General features: G+C 42.6%; 1 long non-coding RNA gene across 1 annotated transcript; it reads left to right on the top strand.

Annotated features, from left to right (window-relative positions):
- Positions 1-8,307: 8,307 nt before the first annotated feature.
- LOC126514491 (uncharacterized) lies at positions 8,308-21,785 on the top strand. The gene is made up of 3 exons (XR_007595589.1): positions 8,308-8,558; positions 21,098-21,229; positions 21,587-21,785. It is a non-coding gene; the product is annotated as an uncharacterized lncRNA (long non-coding RNA).
- Positions 21,786-22,025: the final 240 nt, after the last annotated feature.

The following is a 22,025-nucleotide window of genomic DNA, read 5'->3' as shown; positions in this document are numbered from 1 at the left end:
TTATTTCAACGCGGGTGGTTTGGTCAACAGCTGTATCCAGGCTAAACTGGAATGTAATGCAAACTGTATATTTATCTAAGATTTGATTACAAGGGTACCCCAGTATGACAACTAAATCCAGAAGGTGCCAACCCTACTTTTGCTTGGCAAATATCTTGCAGAAAACACGAGTGGCTGCAATCCCAAGGTCAATGGAGAGTGTTCTGGCTTCCCGTAGGGAAAAGCAGTACTCCCCTCCCCCCATGCCCTGCCCTCTGCTCTCTCGCCATTATTCTGATTTGAGCAAAATCAGAGACTGGGTAGACATGATGCCAACCTGGTCCCTTCTGCCAAGCTGCTTGCCTAGCTCAGGGTATCAGCCAACAGCAACAGCTGGGAAATTGCACGACACTGGTTCTGCCTCTGGAAGTTTCTGCTGCCTCTAGTTGCTGCTGTGACTTTGTGTTTTCAGCTGAGCTTCGACCACCAGAGTCTGAATTCTGCTCCTATGTGTCTTGTCTACCTGTGCCTGAAATGCAGAGATAAGCATGTGAAAGTCGTTTGAAAGATCCTGTGTTCTATACTGGGTATAGCTTCATGTGAGGATTGGAAATATTATTACATTTTATCCCAAAGCTGTGATTTATAATACTTCACTTGCTCCAAATTTTGAGAAATTGTTAACTGTAGTTTTGAGTAACAACAGGGTCATTTCTGTTGGTTCATAACAGCCACCTACCCGCTAGAAGTCAGCCTAAGATTCAATGTGGTCTTCTGTCTTTCCATCCCAACTAAGTTACCCTAACCTAAATTTTCTCAGTAGGAGCAAAACCCATTAGTAAGTCATTACAAAAGCCACATGTGCAAAACAAAAAATCAAACATCCTTCCAACAAACCACCACTTGAATTTCTAATTGACTTTGAGCTTCAAATAATGAGCTATAGAAAATGCATGTTTCCTGGAATTCTTGCCTGAATATCAGCAGAGGTTGAGGACAATTCTCTAAGTTCTGTGGACCTTGTTGCATCTTTTCTCAGGGTTTTAATTATAGTTCAGACTGGGGCTGGAGGAAGGAAATCTGGGCCAGGTTTTCTCATCTGAGCTCTGTGGAGCTCCTGTTATTTTGAAAAAAGAGAGGTATGATAAGCAAGTAGAAAGGGCCATTCATGACCCCTTCCCACATTTAATGGGCTGTTGTCATTTCAATCATTCTTGTTTGAAGCTATTTAACTTCTCATATGAAGAAATATCTCAACTTCCTGCAACTTGAGAAGCTGATTTCAGATCTACCCATTGTCCCGCCCCCTAACCCCATGTTCACATGTTGTTACTGGCTCCACCTGCTGGTAAACTTGTGTTACTGGTTCAAAATACAAGCGACAATCCTTAAAGATGATCAGATCAGATGGATTCACAGTGCCAGAGATTGTAATTCATGATTCAATGACCAGTTTATTTTGGCCCTGAAGTGAAACAGCAAAACATGGTGGGAGCATGTGATAGAAGAAGTGTCTCATCACATGGCAATCAAGAAATGAGAGCATGTGTGTATGAGCACAGGACCAACAGAGCTCGGAAGGAAGGAATTCAGGAAGGACCATGGTCCCAATATCCCTCCCGTGGCATGCCTACAGTAACTGCACTTCTTTCTATAGGTTCCAGTTTTTGACACTTCTATTACTCACCAATTATAGTACATGCTAAGTACCAGGTCTTTAAGCTAAAGAGGTTGGGACACATTTATGATTTAAACTATAGCATCCTGCTATGTTCCACAAAGCTTCCTGTTTTCATCAGCATAAAATGCATTATTGTACATTCCCAATTCCCAATTTTAACTGTACTAGACGTATTCAAGAGTACAAGTCGGGAGGCTACTCTGAGACTTCAGACAAATTCTGTCTGTGAGCTGTAAAAATCAAAACAAAGAGCATACTTATAAGATCATGGAACATGATAGTCATTCCCAATCCAAAGGAGAGAAATTTGGGCTAAGAAAGGAAGAACCAGACCAAAGCAAAACCAAAATTCCATGTCACAAATAAACCCCAAGTCTCCATGTCTCCATGTCTTGCATTCTGTGCAAATAATGTCATAGTGGGTTCCCAAGATTTGGGAAAGCTTGTCTTTATAGCGTTGCTGGCTGCATCCCACATGACCTCTCTCAGATTGGTTCTATGTTCTGCCTGTAGCCTTCTTAAGTCTAAGTCATCTTTTCATTGCTATGAGAAAATATTTAAAATACACAACATAGAAACAGGAAAGGTTTATTTGTGTTCCTAATTTTGTAGGCTTTAGCCTGTGACCCCTTGACTGTGTTGCTTTGGGTCCTTTTATGAAGCAGAACATTACAATGGGGAGCTTGTGATAAACCAAAGCTATTCACCTTATGGAAAAAGAGAGTTCAAAGGAGCAGAGAAAAAGGAGGATGGGAGAATAGCTAGATGATGCACACACCACCAATGATTCAGCATCCATTTGCCAGGCTTCATTGGCACCCACAAAGTGTCAATCACCTTTCAATACCATCACCGGCTGTCTACCAAATCTTGCATACGGTTCACAGATGCAGGCTCCAGATCTTCCATGTTCTTGGCACCGCTGTCTTCCCAAGGTCTCCATCAAGGCTTCAGTTCTTACCACTATGTATATTATGCTATCAGCAACTTCTATCAGATACTCTGATTCCACTATTTACTGTTGTCTTTCCAAACTTATTTTGGAATCTAAGTGGAAGTCTTCATGACTTCATAACTTTGACATTCAGCATGTTGCAAAAGCAGTATTATGTGGATAGCACCTAGGTCTGTCCCCAGTGTGAATCTTACCAAAGCACACTTGACCATGACCATAGCTATAGTCACTTCTGAGTGTTCTGATGTTCATACCAAGGGGAAAGTGATCCAGGGAAATGATTTCATCATCAATCATCATCTCTGTGCTAGCTGAGGTCCAAAGACTCACCTTTCAAAGCAGAGTCTAGAAGCAAGTTTATATGGCCACACCTTTGACCTTATGATGAGCAAGAACTTGTCAGGGCTTCAGATGCTCTTGAGGAATCTTTCTCGCCATCATGGTGCAAAGTGCTTAGCTCCCTTTTAAAAGCACTGATCTCCTTAACAACTGTACCCATGTCAGCAACTTTGAACCCACTTTTTTTTGTGCCAAACTGGGTTTTTCAGATATCTCCACTTTGTTTTACCCTATTTCTCATGATAAACCTGGCTAAAGTGGTCACCAGTACTCCTGACACTGCCTGAATGCCTTGCTGTCTTGAAATTTCCATTTCAGATTGGCCTTCAAAGCTCAGCTTCCCACAAGGGTAGGGCAGGGCTCAGACATGCACCTGGAACATTTGTCACAGAGAAACATGTGATGTGAATTATTCGCCAGATATGACAAGAAAGGTCTCTAGTTCAGTTTCCAAATCAGTCCTTACTTTACCTGAAATCTTAGGAGAAAACCTTTAATTTTTTGAATTCCTATCACCATGCTGGTCTCCAGAACCCTCAGACGACTTGTCCATGAACTTCTCATAACATTCTAAGTATTCCTATTCTGCTTCTCCTAAATTGCTGAACCACCCCCCCCCCCAACCTGTTCTAAATGTTCTGACATCACATCACTGGACAGAAACACCAATGAGCCAGTTTCTAAGCGCTTGTTTCCTGTGTCAGCCAGCTTTCTGTTAGCACTTAACAAAATATCCTAGATAATCAGATGGTGTGGCCTCACATTCTGTTTCCCTTCTGTCTGTGTGCTGTGATTACCATTAATGAATAAAGAAACTGCCTTGGCCTCTTGATAGGGCAGAACTTAGGTAGGTGGGGAAAACTAAATGGAATGCTAGGAGAAGGAAGGCACAGAGAGAGAAGCAATGGAGCTGCCACCAGAGTCAGATATGCTGAAATTTTGCCAGTAAGCCACTGCCACTTGGCGATATACAGATTAATAGAAATGGATTAAATTAAGATGGAAGAGTTAGCTAATAAGAAGTTAGAGCTAATGGGCCAAGCAGTGTTTTAATGAATACAGTTTTTGTGTGATTATTTTAGGGCTAAGTTCGCTGGGCGACTGGGACAAACAAGCGGCCCCATAAAATAATCAGATTAAAAGAAGAAGGGTCTGTGGTATTTATGGATTTATTGATTGGCTGATTGTCTTATTTCCCACAGTTTCAGGGATTTTCAGAGTTAGTCAGTCAGCCCAGTTGCTTTCAGGCCTGCTACAAGGCCAGTGCATGACTGTGACAGTGGACTGGGGGAAAAACTGACCACCTGAGTGAGTGCTTCTAGGATACAGAAAGAGAGGGCAGAGGTGCAGGGCCCAAGAGTCTGTGTAAGAGAGAATGTGTAAGAGAGAAAGTGGCAGAGGAACCCTCTTGCCGCTGGCATCTGGGAGACAGAAACAGAAGTATTTGGGTCTCACTGTTCCTTTCAGTCCCACACTCACCATAACCAGACTTTCTTCCATGAAACCCTTCATCTTAAAAGTCTCAGTGTCTCCCATAGCATGGAATCGGTTAGTAAGCCTTGCTGCTTGACGGACATTTTAGGATACTGTTAAAGAACTTCATTTCGCATCTTCCTCTTTGATCCCTGACTCACACCTTGCAAACCTTCCCACTGAACCAGGCTTATAGCCCCATATTTATCCACATATCTTTCCTCTGTAGGTTTGGTCAAGTTATTTCCACCACCCAGAGGCCCGTTCCACCTTGAAGTTTATTCTGATGGTACACAACTAAGTATTAATTTTAAAGTTACTGAGTCATGAGTAGCTACATGAGTTAACCTAAGGAGCAGGCAGGACTGTGTTTGGATAAATTGTTGCTCATATTGCCTATCCCTCTACCAATCTGGCTTATGCAATATAAAAATTCATAACTCTGTTTATTTATAATAAACTCTAATATCAACACAGTATTAATTTCTAATCTTAGTTTATCATGGCTGCTGATAGCGATAATGTTCCTCTCACTTGGGAAGGCAAAGTCATTGATGTTAGGGTCGCATTCTGAGGAATGACATAACTGTGATTTCCACATTTGTGCACTATGTGTCCCTTCCAGAAAAGAACATGCCATTTAGCTATGACAAGTGCAGTCACCTGACAGCTTCCACCGGCAGTGCCTTTGGGATCTGCCATGGCCTTAGCAATGTGGCAGCATAGCTCAGCTCTCAATACATCTCACCGCCTCTCTACAATACCTGGGCGTACAGAATCACCAGTGTAATTCCTGCCCGCGCTGCTCAGCTTCAGGCTGTTTTCTCAGTACCCTTTGTGTTGGAGAGATGCTCAGGGCATCACTCCAGAGTACAAATCTTTCTACCCAATCCCTCTTTTCACAATTTCTTGGTTCTGGGTCAGCCCTACACTGAAGCCTGAGGCTCTCTCTGCATACATTCCGTTTTCTGTTTGCACTTTACTTTTCATGGGTATCATCACAAACATTCTCTCTCTCTCTCTCTCTCTCTCTCTCTCTCTCTCTCTCTCTCTCTCTCTCTCTCTCTTTCTCCTCCCCACTATGTGTATGTCACTCTCTCTGCGTGTATATATGTGTGTTTTTCATGTGTGTATGTGATCCTATGTATGGACGGTCCCTTGCCCAAGTAAGCATATGTGTAGACTGTGTGGCTGTTGATGTCAGGGTATCTTCTTTAATTGCTTCTCCATTTCCTTTTTAAAGACACTAAAATAGTGCATGTAGATGCCTCGTGTGATGTATGCATATTTGAGCAGGTGTATGCATGTGGTTGTTAGAGGATTTACTTTGTGAAGTAAATTCTCTTCTTCCACTTTTATGTGAACTCCATGGGTAGAACTCTGGTCTCCAGGCACGTGTGGCAAGTATCTTTACCCACCAAGCCATGCTCTCTGTTTATGTATTGTCTTTTGAACAGGGTCTCTCATCGAAATTGAAATTCACTGTTTCAGCTAGATTGCTTGACCAATGAGCCCCTAGGATCAACCTGTCTCTGTCTTCCAGAGCTGGGGTTATAGGAGCAAGCAGTCTTGCCTGGCTTTTGAGTCAGGAGAGTGGACACACAGGAGAGTGGACACACAACAGAGTGACCACCACACAGGAAAGTGGACACACAGGAGCTGCCGTCCCCTTTAGGGCATGTACAAGTTCCTAATCTTTTATTGCTTTACAGCAGTTTCTCTTGGCATCAGAGATACTAATTTCCAAGCTTAAGAAGTGTATGAAGAAGGAAAGATGTGTCGATGGGAGAGGTCATTGACCTACTGTAAAGTGAGGCCACCCTTGATGCCCTGTGCTGTGTATGGCCACAGAGTCATCCTGGAGAATGTCACTAAGAAAAGAACCCAATCCTTCTGTTCTTAAACTGCGATTCCCCTTCCCACCCAAAGGACACCTGTAAATGGTTGTCACCAATGCCCTGTCTTACAGTCTGAGGGGCATTTCGATCATAAAATGGGATAGACTGAATTGGCATAGCATCAACCTTAGTTCTGAAAACAGATGCAAATAGCAAGAAATATGACCTAACCATGAGGACACTGGTCAGCAATCACACCTCACAGAGTTATGTTCTGTGAAATTATGGTTTTCATTCTGGAATGGTCCACACCAACTCATATTTTTAAATGCTCAGGTCCAACTTGGACACTGTTTTGAAGGCTGTAGATCCTTTAGTGGAGCCTGGCTGGTTGGGTGTCATTAGGGGTGGAACCTTAAAGGCTTTACCTCATGTCTTGCCATGTTTTCTCTGTTACCTTGTGGACAAAGTGTGTGTGTGCAAGCTTTGCCGCCATGAACTGAACTGCTCCTGCCCCCTGTCAGAACTTTTTAGCTCCGTTTTACAAAAGCAACTAAAACACAGGAGAACCACACATCTGAGGCTAGCCTGGACTATCACAGTGAGTTTGAGGCCAGTCTGGACTGGACTAAGTGGCAAGATCCTGTCAAAAAAAAAAAAAGTAAACTAAACATGAACCAAAGAAAGAGATGTGGATGTCCATGTAGGGTAGTTTTCAAATTACAGGGTGTGGCCTACTATCTTATACAAAGCAGGTACTCACTAGGCATGTTTTGATTTGATGGTAGAGAATCATTTCTAGCTGAATGGCTCTGCTCTAAGCATTATGCAGACACTTGGATGTAATTAAGAAATGTGCCTTCAATACAGTACGTTATAAACACCAAGGTTACTGCAATGAAGAAAAGGAGATGAGCTACGATAGGAAAGGAATACATTCTTTGGGACAATACCCTCTCCTCCCAAATTATAGCTTTGTTGCTTTTTTTTTTTCTTCATAATGAATGTGTTTAAAGAAAAAAAAAACAGTAAGAATGGTCAATGAGAAAATAAAAGGGAAACCCAGGCACTATTAACAAGCATGAATTAACTCCATCAGCATGGTAGCTTCCTCACCCTCTGAAAGATAGAGTAGCAAGCTTTCATTTTCTCCGGATGTTTACTTACTTAGCTACCCATATCATGGACTCACTCCTCAGTGACTTTGATAGGCCCCATATGCTCTAAGTAAGTGTCAGACAGACTCATCTTAGAAAAAAGAACCACTTATCCAGTAATAAAAGCCATGCAAGTAGTTCATTTCATCTTAATTAGCCCAAGATGATGCTTTTGAAGTGCTCTACTTTCTTATCAACACCATGCCTCCTGCTGCATGGGAAGGAGGTTTTGACATCTCCAACAACGCAAGTCTCAAGAACCAGAATGGGGACACACACATCCTGCCCCTGTGCTGTCAAGGGACCTTTAACAGTGTGTGCCTACATGACTGTCCCTTTTCTTTTGGATAAGTGATACTTGTAATGTTGAGAGGGCAAGGCAGTGACGCCTGCTCTCTGTGCTCAACACTGCGATGTGTACACCTACTGTGTGGAAGGAGGCTACTAGGCATTAGCATGTGCACAAGCGAGTCCCTCTTTTATCGGGGACTCCATTAGAAATCAAAGAGGGTAATATCATTTCTTTAGGGGTACATTGATTACTTATTTCTGCTCACCCTTTTCCAATTGCTTGCTTAAGACTGGATCTGGTATACAGGATACATCTAGATGGCCATAGAGATACCTCTCTTTCATATTTTCTATTTCTATTTGGTAGCAGGAACGGAGTTTTCAGTGACCTGGAGTGTGTGTGTGTGTTACCAGAAAACAAGAGTCAAAATTTCCCCCATCTAATTAGTCAGCATCCTGTGCAGTCTGCTGGTGGCACAGCCACTCCTAGCCTCTCCTCCCAGTCACTTCATTTACACATTGTTCTCACTCAGCCTCTCACAGGAAGGCATCTTTTGGAAAGTGCTGCAAACACTACGTGTGAAAAAAATCAGGATGGTATAAATAGCTTTCCGATTCTTACTGCAACTTGCTGGCTCTCATTTTGTTCTCGGCAAGCTCTGGGAAAGAACGGAGCCAAACAGCAAGCATTGGATGCTGAGGACACAGAGCCTCTGCCTGCTTCTTCCAGAGGTCAAAGGACCAGAGGGAACTACAGGATCTCCAGGACACCACGCTAGGCTGGAAGGAGCCCATTGCTACAGGCAGTGTCCAGCCACACCACGGAGAATGGCTTCTTGGAGCAGGTGAGAGATCAGCTTTTCCATGCCAAGCTCCATCCTTCAGGCTTTCCTCTGGACCTCTGCATTGTGCTGGAACTGAGAGTCCAGGCTGTTTGCAGGTTTCATGCCTATAACAAACCATGACCTCAGACTATACACTGGTAACAAGGCCTCCACACGTTTGCCAACTGGAAAAGCCACTGGAAGAATTAAAGAGTCTAGGGAAGGGTATGTCTTTTCTTTCTGCTGGGGCTAAGCAGGGCAATCTCTGTGGGAGAACACCTCCCCGGAAGAGAGTCAGTTGAAGTATGTGAGTTCATAAAATTAACTTGTAAGATTCGAGAGATTGTGAGAGGTTAATTCAAACAGAGGAGGCAAGCTGTCATTAAACCACAACATTGCAAAATCACACCCACTTGCATGTCTGGGCCGCATGGGTGTCTCTCAGTCCAGACAGCAAGCTGCATTCCACATGACCTGATAAGCTGCCCCCACCCCCATGTTCAGTTCATAGTGTTTGAATCAGACTCTGAATCTCTATTACACACAAGTCACATGCAGGCCCACAGCTCTACTCTGTAAGAAAGGGACAGCTGGGAACTTCCTGTGGCCTTACAGAGTCATACAAGAAAATGAATATAACATTTACTCAATAGTTTGTTTCCTGTGCCCTACATTCCAGAGCTAAGGATAGAACCATGAACAAAACAGATGCAAATCCCTCCCCCCAATAACCATACTTTTTTATGAGGAGAAGCAAACCAAATACAGTGAAATATAGAATATGTTGGATGATGTCAACTGCAAGGAGAAAAAATGGCAGGAAGAGAGAAAAGGCCTCTTTGGGAGAGGCTGTAGGATGTTGCTTCTTTTGAGGGCCATTCTACCAGACATTCAAGCATGACTCCCTTTGTTTTCCTGGACTCAAATGTCACCTTTCTATCACGCTTCCCTGGTCATCGTTGTAGTTCCCATAGACTCATGTGTTTGAATGCCCATAGGGAGTGGCACTGTTAGGAGGTGTGGCCTTGCTGAGTAGGTGTGGCCTTGTTAGAGGAAGTGTTCCACTGTGGCGGCAGGCTTTGAGGTTTTCTATAAGCTCAAACTGTGACCAGTGTAGGACAGTTTACTTCCTGTTACCTGCAGATCAAGATGTAGAACTCTCAGTTACCTCTCCAACACTATGTCTGCCTGCATACTGCCTTCCTTCTGACTATGACAATAACGGACCAAACTTTTGAAACTGTAAGCCAGCCCCATTTGAATGTTTTCCTTTTATAAGAGTTACTGTGGTCATAGTGTCTCTTCACAGAAACAGAAACCCTATCTAAGACAAAAGTTGGTGCCAGGGACTGGTAATAGGTCTGAACATATTTGTTTGGACGAAAATGAACTTTGGGACTATGAATTAAAAAAAAAAGAAAACATTTGAATGTTTAAGTGGGTCTCAATGGGCCATCTTAGTAGGAACATGGAAGACAGTGGTGCTGAGTGTGATGTGAACTGTGGGTGCCTGGATCAAGAGGTTTCAGAGGAGAAGAATGTTAGCATGCAGCCTCTAGACTGGTCTTGTGATAATTTGGTTAAAAATGTGGCTGCTTTTTGCCCTTGTCTGAAAAGTCTGCCTGCAGCTAAAGTGGGAGTTTTGGATTAATTCCTCTGGCAGAGGAAATCTCAAAACAGCCTAGTATAGACTCTGTCATTTGGTTACTAGTGCTAACTCTAATGAAGATTTATAATGAAAGGGAACAAGCTAAGCAAGTGAAAATAAAAAATGTACAGACTGAGAAGAAAAGGGGCACCAGGAGGTAGAATGGAGCCAATTCTGTGTTCAAGGAGATAAACAGATTCAGACTTGGAACAAAGGGAGTGGTGACCTCAGGGCAAGATCCCACCCAGCTAAATTTCCAATTTCTGAAAAGGAACTAAAGAAAACTTAGGGCCAAGTGTGGTGATGCACGCCTTTAATCCCAGCACTCAAGAGGCAGAGGCTGGCAGATCTTTGAGTCTGAGGCCAGCTTGGTCTACAGTTCCAGTTTCAGGACAGCCATGGTTAGGCAGTGAAGAAAACCATGGAAAACAGAAAGCTGGTGATGATATAAATAAATGAGGGGGTCATGTTCCACCCCCACTAAACAGCAGAACTTGGCGGCTTCAGTCACATGGTTCTGGCTTTAGAATCAAAGATAGAAGAAAGGGGTCATGGAATCTCCTTCCATGACTGAGGAAAACCAACAAGGCCAGGCATGTGTCAGGGGTGTCCCTGAATGAAGGCCTAGAGAGGCCATTGTGGAAATCTGTGAAGTTGAATCCTGGATTGCTTTGGAGATCCCAAGATGCTGGAGATACCAAAGTCATGGAATACCTGCCGAGGAGAGTTGATTACAGGGAATAAAACCAGCCCAAGAGAAAAGATATATGTTGCAGTCAACAAAGCTGAACAGAGTTGGAGATCTGAAGAGCGCTTTGCCATCAGATACACAGAGTTTGGAGTTTGTCTAGCTGATTTTTGGTATTCAGTATTTCCTCACTATGCTCCCCTTTCCTCCATTCTGGAATGGTAATATATAACAGGAATGCATAATATGTTGGTAATAGGAAATCTGTTTTTTATTTTTATTTTACAGGGGATTACAATTAAGAGATTGCATTAATTTGAGAAAAGACTTTGAACTGTGAACCTTTAAACATCGCTGAGACTTTGGTAGACTATTGGGACTTTTGAAATTGGACTAAAATGCATTTTGAATTATGTTATGACTACAAATCTATAGGAGCCAGGAAGCAGAATGTTGGGGTTTGAATAGGTATGACCCACATAAACTTATATATCTGATGCCTGTAGGGAGCGGCACTGTTAGGGGGTGTGGCCTGGTTGGGGTAGGTGTGGCCTTGCTATAGGAAGTGTGTTACTGTGGAGGTAGGTTTTAAGGTCTTATATGCTCAAGGTATGTCCCATGTGAGACATGGTTGTTTCTGTTGCCTGTAGTCAAGATGTAGAACTCTCAGTTCTTTTGCCCACACCATGTCTGCATGCACTTAGCCTTGTCCTGCCATGATGATAATGGACTAAATAAATCTCTGAAACTGTAAGCCAGCCTCTTTAAATGCTTTCTTTATATGAGTTGTTGGGGTCATGGTATCTCTTTACAGCAATGGAAACCCTAATTCATTTATTTTAGACAATCATTTTAGAATTGAAGCCTGGCACCCTGAGGCATGAGCAGGCCTTTTCAGACTGACCCCCTTCCTCCTATTGCCTTTTTTAACTACTCATGCAAAACCAACCTCCTTGGTTCTAGCAAGGAAGGTGTAACTGGGCTGAAAGGTCAGTAGGTGTGCAGTTTCCTCATGGATAAGTCATACAACCATATTTTCCAGCCATTCTTGACATCTACCTTCTAGGAATTTAACATACAGTTCTCTTTGTTGACACACTAGATGAGATCTCCACGCTTGCTTAAAAGACTTGATACAGGTATATTGTTAAGGGGGGGCACAGAAGGGAGAGCACTACTGGAAAAGGGGTGCATTTTGAGGTCAGGTAAAACCTGGCACAAGGGAACCTCCCAGAAATCTACAATGATGCCAGCTAAGATGCCTAGCAATAGTGGAGACATAGCCTGAGCTGGCCATCTCCCATGACCAGATTGGTGCCTCGCCCAATTGTCATCAGAGGGCTTCATCCAGCAACTGATGGAAACGGATGCAGATCCATAGCCAGACATTAGGCTGAGTTCAGAGAAATCCTGAAGAACTGGGGAGGAAAGATTGTAGCAGCCAGAGGGGTTAAGAACACCCAAAGAAAACTCACAGAATCAAATAACCTGGGCTCACATGGGCTCAGAGAGACTGAACCGACAGTCAGGGAGCCAGTTGACTTTGTGCTGCTGAGCTGCAGCTCGTGGTCGGACTGGGTGCCGTGGCTTTTTCTGTCTCTACCATTTCTTCTCTCACCGTGTTTTTTAAACCTCTGCTGCCTTTCAGCCGGGGAACAATGAAGCAATAGAGATAGCAGCAGCCATGGGAGAGTTGGGGACTGAGTAACAGGGAATGAGATCAAATATGAAGTACCATATAAACATTATGATACAAAACCTGTGTTGCTGGAAAGATGACTAACCGAGGCAATGGCTTTAATTGAATTAAAGTACTAGAACGCCATTTATCATTGAGTTAAAAAAGTGGGTGTCAGGTGATGTGCTGGGAGTGGGGGGTGCAGGGCACAGCCTCCACAAATTACTTTTCCATCTCCCTTCTATAATTCTGATTCACTTCTGGAAACACATTTAGGCTCCAGGAATTTGGCAGTAACAGATGTTCTCAGCCCCAGCACTCTGCAGGAGCAAAGTTAACTGTGAAGTCTGTTCTTAGTTTTTGGATATGTAGACAAGAGCACACTGCTTCATGGCAATCATTAAGAACTCTATCATGCTGGGGATACAGCTCAGGAGTAGAGGATTTGCCTGGCATGCACCATGTCTTGGGTTTAATCCAGTACCCAAATAAGAAACTGTACCTCGACTCTTTCAGTGCGTTTAATGTTTGAGCGCCATCCTTCTAACCCAAGCTTCTTGGTCCACCTCATCACACCATCCTCAGAGGTTGAGGATGAGGCTAGCATGCAGTGTGAATTGCAGGTGCAGCTCCGGGTTCTGCTCTGCTGCGGGAGATGCAGAGCAGCATGGTTGAATAACTGGGCAGTTGTTCACCTTTCAACATTATGGAGAAGATCTTATAACACACAGCAAGGTCAAGCACACGCAGTGTCTTCGTGTGTGTTTCTTCAGACATCTGCCAAAAAAGAAGGAAGATTAAATCTCTTCTCATTGTTCTGTCCCTTTGTGAATTTTCATGTTATGCAGATTAACTTCCCTCGGTCAATAAACACCCTTAGCTTTTCCCACACCTCATTTCCATCAGACAGAAGTATGTGCCTAGATGAAAACTGATTGTGGCACGTGGACTCCTCTATGCCGGGAGAAGCTTAGATTTGACAGTGACACGGTGGCTGGAATTTGGAGCAAAGACTTTATTTTATCCTCCATGTGCCAAATAGCTTGAGTAAACACAGATTAAAGCTCTCCACGCTCTTTGAATTTCAAAAATGACTAATATAAAATCTCATTGACGGTCCCCTTTCCACAGTCTCACACTCTTTTTAACAAGATGATCAACAGCTTCCCCTCCCACAGCAGGGTCTGAGCTTCTGCACGTGCCTGCACATGGGATGGACCGCATGCAAACCCTTCTTAGGGAGTGGAGAGGAGAGTCGAAAACAAAGCTATGGACTTAGCTATCTCTAGGACCTGCAATTCCTGGCCCTCTACATCAATACTTGAGCCCTTCATGTTGTCGTTACTGATGGATTTTTTTCTCGCTGGTACTTCCTACTTGCTACAGAGTTGCAGCATTTTGCTACAAAGGTACACCGAGACTGAGTTTAATATCCCTTAGGAAAAGGGTTGCTGTGATAGTGAAGTGTTCATCTTCAACTTGATGAGATTTAAGATTACTTTGCCTTTGAGTGTGCCAGCCGCCCATTAGCTTGATTTTATTAATTGATATGATAATATCTGCCCACTATGGGTGGCACCACTTCCCTGGGCAGAGGATCCAGGACTATATAAAAATAGAGAGAGTCAGCTGAAAACTGACATTCACTTATTAATTCATTATTTTCTGCTCTTGCTTGTGGTTGCAATGTGTCTAGCTGCTGCAAGCTATTTCTACCTTGACTTCTCTGCCCTGGTGAACTCTACCCCTAAACTGTGGCCCAAGTGAACCCTTTTATCTCTTAAATTGCTTTTTTCAGGGTATCTTATCAAAGTGATAGGAAAAGCATCTAACAATCACCATCTAAAACTTTATATTATAAACTTAATAGAGGGTCCATCAGCATCCGAAGCCATTGGGATCAGCCTGCTTTTGCTGCTAACACAGTATCTTAGAGTATGTAACATGTGACTGAAGCATGGATTCTAAATTCTCATGATATAACCATGAAAGACCCTCAAGAAAACATGAATTTGCCACAAAAATACATCACTGTTTCTAAATGTTTGGTATATTGATTCATAAGCAGAAGTAGTTAAGCTTAACAAAAGCAAGAACTAGACTGTTTCATTCATAGTATTTTGCTTTTATCAGCTCAATTGTTCCTTCTCATTGTCAGGGTAGGTTGAAAGAGCTAATTGGTTTAATTTTTCAGTCTGGAAACAGGTCAGCTAACTTTTTCCTGACCATATGGGCAATCGATGGCCTTCTTCCCAGCTGCAGAAGGGCCATGCTTAAGGCTTCCATTGTCCCAGGTCCCAGTGAACTATGGAAGGGAGGACTGAGCAGCCCACGAGTTCACCCCAGCAGCTGCCTTCCTGGCCTTTTCTTCTGTCTTCTGACACCTCTGCACCTACTTTCCAGCTTCCTTCTGTATCTGAGCCTCTGGTTTCTTCTTCTGGCTAAGGAGTCCTGTGTTCTAAGGAAGGACAGCATTCCAGTTAGACAACCTGAGACCAGCAATGCACAGGCAAGCAGCTCCGAGGGGGAGCAATTTATCATAGTCAGTCATATGCAGTTAGGCAAGATCTCCAACTCCAGGTTTCTTAGCTGCCCAAACATATGTCAGTGGAAGAGATTTTGCCTGCTTGCGAGTCCAAGACAAAAGAGATGTCAGCCTGAATCACAAAGGAAAAAAAATAAGCCCCACATGACCTTCAGTGCAAACACAGAATTAGTTTTTAACTCATTGAGCAATGCCTTTCTGCCTGTTCAGTATGCTAGAAAGAAGTGTCCCAGAGCAGAAGTTGGAGTCACATGCAGCTGCCTGGTTGAGACAGGTAGAGGAATAATAGATTCCAGCTTGCTGCTGCAGGAAGTAAATGGATTCTCCCTCCGTGACCATCTATCCGCCTTCCTTCCTCTGTCTGCAGTGAGGAGGAGGAGGCTGGAAAGCAGATGACAGAAAGTTCAGCCCCTAGGATGCCAATAAAGGGAGGACTTTGTGCTCTGCAGCCATGCTGCCCCAGTTCCTTCCTGATTGTCATACTGGAGGCCAAGGCCCTCTTTGCTGCGTCTGCCCCGTGTTTGAAGTACGGCTTTTGTGAGCATGTGAAACCTTAGCACAAAGAGCGGGTGTAAAAAGCATGGGCTTCCCACTTTCCCTTTCTCCTTTCTTTTCATCCTTTCACATGGTCCTGTCACTGTCCGCTAGTTATTGCCTTTCTCAGGGCAGATGAAGCCTTGGACAGAGAAAGGAGGTATCCCAGGCTCAAAGGCATTGTTTGAGCCACCGGAGCACCATTAAGAGTGCCTCCTTCCACCTTATGCAGAAGCAGGCCCTGTCCAGCAGTGTGTCCTGGCGGAAGGAGGCGTGTTTTCCTGCGGTCTTTTGTGGATGCTCACTGCACATAACTCTTTAGGAGCTCTTTCTTTGTAAAGGAGGGCAAAAGAATAAACGCTGATTTGTTTGTATGGTACTCATTAAAACTCTCCTAGGGAGGTGACGTTTAACATTTCCACAAGCCTAATGAGTTCCTTTTTTAGGCAGGAGCAGGGTGACATGCATTGTGCACAGGGTCATCTGTATTGTCACAGTTTAGGTTTGAAAAGGATGCATCTGCCATTTCTCAATACCATTTGGCCACGCTGAGGCTCAAAGCAAGAGGTCTTGGAGGGAAGCTCGGTCACCTTGACTAGCGCTGCTTAAAGTGTGCCTTGAGATCAAGAGTGGCCCTGGAGAAGTTTCTGAGTCCCTGGTCCTTCTGCAGAGCATCTGATGCAGGGTGGTTGTGGTGATAGCCTCATATTTTCCCTCTTGAGTAGTGACACAACACCTGGGAAATTCTGTCCCACACGCCGGGTCTCCAAAGCCTATCATCATTTCAACATCCTCCCCTCTTCTTGGTGCCTCGATTCCCTCTAATTGATCTTCTCATTTCCTTTCTCTAGCCCAGAGGGTTTTGTATCTGCACTTACAACAAGCATGGAAAGTGATCTGTCACTAATTCCCATGAAGTGGTCCACAGTGGATGATTAACTTAATAAAATTCACAATTCCACTTTATATGAATCCAGCTCATTATATTTTTTAATTTTTAATTTTTTGTTTGGTGTTTGAATGTTACTGGAGATTAAACCCGGAGGCCCTACATCAGTTGCATACCCTACCACGGAACCACATCCCTAGCCTGTAACAACTCATTATATTTAGAATATTCTTGAAGGAGAAAAAAAGTATTCAAGTGAGTCAGCCTGAGGGGATTTTGCATAGCATATAGCCTATGTGTTCCATATCCACTGGCACCCAAAAAAGTTGCTGATGCACATAGATACAAAAGTCAAACTGGAGGCCCAAACTAATTGCAGCATCTTGCAGCTGGCACTCTTCTGGAACATGTGTTATTTTAGCCAACATTTCTAACTGGGGGCCCATTGTTCTTCTAGAAAGGGAAACGTTTTGTGTTGTGGGATTACTTTTTGCATGGAGGACTTCTGGATCCTGCCCACTAAATACTCTAGGCACTTCATAGTCAATCAAAAGGTGGCAATCAAAATGACCCCATAGCTGTTCCTCTAAAGCTTAGAGCAAGCTAGCATGTTTCCCATTGCTTTTAGATAGTCTTCACAAAAGTTACCAGTGTAAACTCTCTGAAAAATAGACCTAGTGGTGTCACTCTCAGACACCTAAAATTCTTCTGTGAAATCCATTATTTTCAAATAACATGCAGGCTTCATCCGAGCTTTCAGTCACTTATTCCTGCAGAACCTCCCTATCCATTCTGTACTCTAGTATGTGAATTTCCCTTCAAACCCCAAATTCCCAAACTGTAGTTCATCCCTGTGAGAGTCCCTATGTGTGCTGTGATTACCATTAATGAATAAAGAAGCTGCCTGGTCATGTAAATAGGGCAGAACTTAGGTAGGTGGGGACGACAGAACTGGATTCTGGGAGAAAGAAGGCAGAGTCAGAGACACCATGGATCCACAGCCGGAGATAGATGTAGCTTAGGAGCTGTGGTGGCACAGTACACCATGGTGGGATCACATGAGGACCTGTTTACTCCATGGTGGCCAGGAAGCTGACAGAAACAGAGGGAGAAAGAGGGGAAAGGAAAGACTGAAGGAGTGGGAGAGAACACACACACATACATAGCTGGAGAGAGAGGTAGGGGGAGAGAGAGAGAGAGAGAGAGAGAGAGAGAGAGAGAGAGAGAGAGAGAGAGAGAGAGAGAGAGAGAGAAGGTCCAGTTTCCCGATATCTTTTTCATTACAGAGTCTCTAAGGTCCTTCTGCCAGGTCTTACCCCCTAAAAGTTTAGTAGTTCCTTCCTAGTGAAACAAAGGTTCTTTCCATTAAGCAATAAGGCAATATTACCTTGCACCAGCACCAAATGCTGACAACTAAGCTATTAAAACATAGACCTTTGTGGGACACTTTACATAGATTTCTCCTATATCTGTCTCTCAAAGGCTCTTTTCTATCCCATTATCCAAAATGCTGTCAATCCTTTACAAGAATCCAAATAACTGGAATAATCCAAGCCTTTTTTAAGAGACCAAGTCCAAGGTCTGCTCCAAGAGTCAAGACAAACTATTAGTTGTAAGCCCCATAAAACAATTAATATAGTTTTGTCTTGCAATGGTAATATGTAACCAAAATTGGAGTAATAGGGGCATGGGAAGGATCAGACCAAAGTGAGGTTAAAACCCAGCAGGACACACAACAAATTCTAAGTCTCCATGTCCAGTCGATGTAATAGGAGGAGCGGGTTGCTTCTCGTCCCAGCCACCTGGCTGGCTATCTTACACCCGAAATAATCACATAGAAACTGTATTCATTTGAACACTGCCTGGCCCATTAGCTCTAACTTATTGTTGGTTAATTCTTACATCTTAATTTAACCCTTTTCTACTAATCTGTGTATTGCCACCTGACTGTGGCTTACTGGCAAGATTCTAATCAGTGTTGGTCTCAAGCAGGAGATCCATGGTGTCTGCCACTCTGCCCTTCTTCCCAGAATTCAGTTCTGTCTACTCCACCTACCTAAGTTCTGTCCTATCAACTAGGCCAAGGCAGTTTCTTTATTCATTATAGAATGAAAGCAACATACAAACAGTAGGAACTCCTATACCATTTCCCCCTTTTTGTTTAGACAAAAATGAAGGTTTTAACTTTAACATAGTAAAATTACATATAACAAAATCGTTATCAAATGGATTCTTGAGGGCTTGGGAAATCTTACCCTGTAGTCTTTTTGACTATAATACACATACACGGCTCTTGGCAGGCCTGCCACATTTCACATCTCTAACAAACTGCCTGTGCTATCTCTACTTCAGTTTTTGTTCCATATTCATGCAAAATTCTAGCATTGTTAGTTTCAACACTATCATACAATGTCTAGCCTCTCAGACTTTTAGAAAAACAATCTCTGTGGAAGTTTCCATGACATGATGACTCTTGCATTTTGTATGGCTGCAAAACCAGGTTTGCTTGGATGATATGAGGCTCGCTGTCAAAGCAAGTCATGCCTGGCAAGCGTGAACCACAACAGAAGTGGTTTCAGTGTGCCCAGAGAATTAAATGTGGGAAAACAAACGCCAAGGATAATTCAAGAGTGACTCTGAGCAAACACGTCATCCAAGGCTCTCTTTTCAGAGAAATTTCACTGAAGTTAGATAACAGTGTTATACCTTTGAGTCTGCAATGCGTAGGACCTTGATAACTCCTAAAATGCCTTCAAGGTATGGCTCTCATCATCCTGGTACAAACCGGCTTCATTATAACAGCTCTAGTCTCCTTAGCATGCACATCATCCTCCATTAGAACTTTATACAAACTCCTTTTCAGACCAAAGGGCGAGTTTTAGGAATCTTTCTGTTTTCTTGCTGTTTTAACTCTCATTGAAAATCTAATTAAAATTGTCAAGCGACTACTCTTTCACCAAGGCCTGCATTAGATACTGTCTTGACATCTCCAACTGAACGATTAGTCCATTTCCTTTAAATTTGGATTCCCACATAGTCTGAGGGCATGGACAAAATGAACTCAATTTCTTATCATGGTGTAAGGAAGGTGGCTTGTGGTCTAATTTGCAGTAGAGTTCTTATTTCTATATGTGACCATAGCAGTAGAAAATTAACTCTGTATATTCCTAGTAATATTCTAGTCTTCTGAGCCCTTGCCGTTTATGGACTGTGAAACTTTCTCTTATAGTTCTATACTTTCTCTAGCTGGTTTCTCTGAAATGTTCCAAATCCCTCTTGCAAATCAATTCTGAAGGTTTCTGAACCATACCATCATATAGTAGTGTTACATTAATGGCCCCACTCATGATACCAACCAGTTTTTGTCAGTATAGGGGAGTAAACCTTAAGTATTGTATGTGATAGGGAAGCATTCTATTCCTGAGCTATACTACCCTTTTGTTTTTTATTCTTTCTCAACTTTAAATTGATCAGGCAGGCTTTGTACTCAACATCCTTCCAGATCAAACTCTTGAGTAGCTGGGATTATACGTGTTCACCACCAAGCCCAATTTACCAAGTTTCTGTTTTATCTTTATCCCACTACTTCAAATACCTGAGATAAATCAATGTATAAGGATACTTTAAAATGATAGCATAATTTTGAAGAGTTTTCATATCAAAACAAGGAGGGTGAGGGGTTAGACTGGTGAGTCTATATCTATCATAGCATACTGATCAATATTTCCAGACCCCCACCCCCAATCAAGAAAGCACCAAGATTATCTCAAGTTTCTTATGGGACATCTATAACATTATCTGAAATGTCTGTCAAGTCTGTAATAGGGCATAATCTATATTTATGAAGAAGGAAGAATAGTCTTACATAACTTTCAGTGGTGGAAAATGTCAGCACAAGTCAGGAAAGAGGGATTGAGGTTGGAACAAATTCTAGACCTCAATTTAGCAATTCTGCTCTAATAATAATAGTAAAGGGATACTAAACTGCCTACAACCACATGCATATTTCTCTCTAATGGTTTCACTACCTGTTATTAAATTATTTTAATACTGTGTTCTGAAAACAAAAACTCTGCTGAAAATGTATTTGGATATTGACAAAAAGAACTTTGACAATAGTTGTGTGTTCAAAATAGCAATTAAAAAAAACCCTGAATTAATCTATGATAACTTCCATGTCTCAACATTCTTAGAGATAATTTGGAACCATGTGACTAAGTTCCAGGTGATGGGCTCAGTCTTAGTGAAGGGTACTATTCAAAGTCTGGATCATACAAGTTTGTACTTGTATGCATCTGAGGTCTCTCTTTTCTATCTGTGTCATCACAAAGCAGAAGATCTCTGGCTTCTGGAAGGAGTTTGAATTGTGATTCATTGATAATTCTGACTCATCTGGAATCTGATTGAGCAAAGATAAATACATACTGTTTTAGCTTTTGGTTGGTAAGCTGCTCATCACAATGGTTTGTGGTCACAGCTCTGTTAAGCTGACCTCATGAAATGGGTCCCTAGTGCTGGGAAGATATGGTAGAAAATACTAGGATGTTTCTCATCTTTATCTTCTGTTCTTCCTCGTAGAGACTTCCAGAATGAACTGTAAAAGTACATCTTGGGTTGGAATTGGATTGTTCATTGATTGTTCTGGTGCCCATATGCTGATCTGCAAGCTTGTCTGCATGGTCTGCAGATGAATATGATTAAGATTTGCAGGTGGGTATCATGACGGTATTTCTCCTTATGGGAATTAATTCTCAGAAGTCATTGAAATGTATGAGAAATAAGTCTGCATGTTTCCGTAGCTCAGGGTAAGTGCCATTTCTCCAGCCCCTACAAAAATGATCTTGAATCCTTTTCTTAGGTACTGGGCATTTGTTAAGTTCCAAGACTGGAATACTTTAAGTCTACAAGGATATTAAGTTAACAGATACAGTTAAGGGATAAATCTTATATCCGTCAATTTGTTTGTGCAAGCTCTAACCCTCAAACTTGAGTCATTTGACTGTATTTGAGAACAGGACCTCTCAGAGACAATTGAGATAAAATGAGGCTATGACTTTAATCCTACAGGCCTGGTATCCACACAGGAAGAAGAGGAGATAGCAAGGGTGTGTAAAGAAGGAGAAAGGTCACGTGAAGACAAATTGAGAAGGAAACCATATGCCTGCAAGCTGAGGACAGAGATCTAAGGAGAAACCAGACATACCAACCCTCTCTTCTCAAATTCTATAGACTCTAGAACTGCGTAAACATGAATTTCTGTTGTGTTATCACCTAGTCTTTGGATTCTGAGATAGTGACCCCCACAAACTCATGCTGTAATGCTCAGATTAATAGCAGTAGCATGAAGACATTTTTCTATCTTCCATTTTTGCCCAGTCAACTCCCCACACACAGAAAGACCAAATCATCCTTAGCCTGCTCTCAAAATCCTCAATATGGTAATGATACATTCTGCTACAACAAACTGACTGTTTCAAATGGTAGCTTTCTGTCCATTGTCTGTGAA

The sequence above is a fragment of the Alexandromys fortis genome, unplaced genomic scaffold (assembly GCF_014885135.2).
Source record: "Alexandromys fortis isolate MF-2015 unplaced genomic scaffold, M_Fortis_MF-2015_v1.1 scaffold_131, whole genome shotgun sequence".
Lineage (NCBI taxonomy): Eukaryota > Metazoa > Chordata > Mammalia > Rodentia > Cricetidae > Alexandromys > Alexandromys fortis.
The sequence above is the reverse complement of the archived record's forward strand: the minus strand, read 5'-3'. Positions and strand labels throughout refer to the sequence as shown.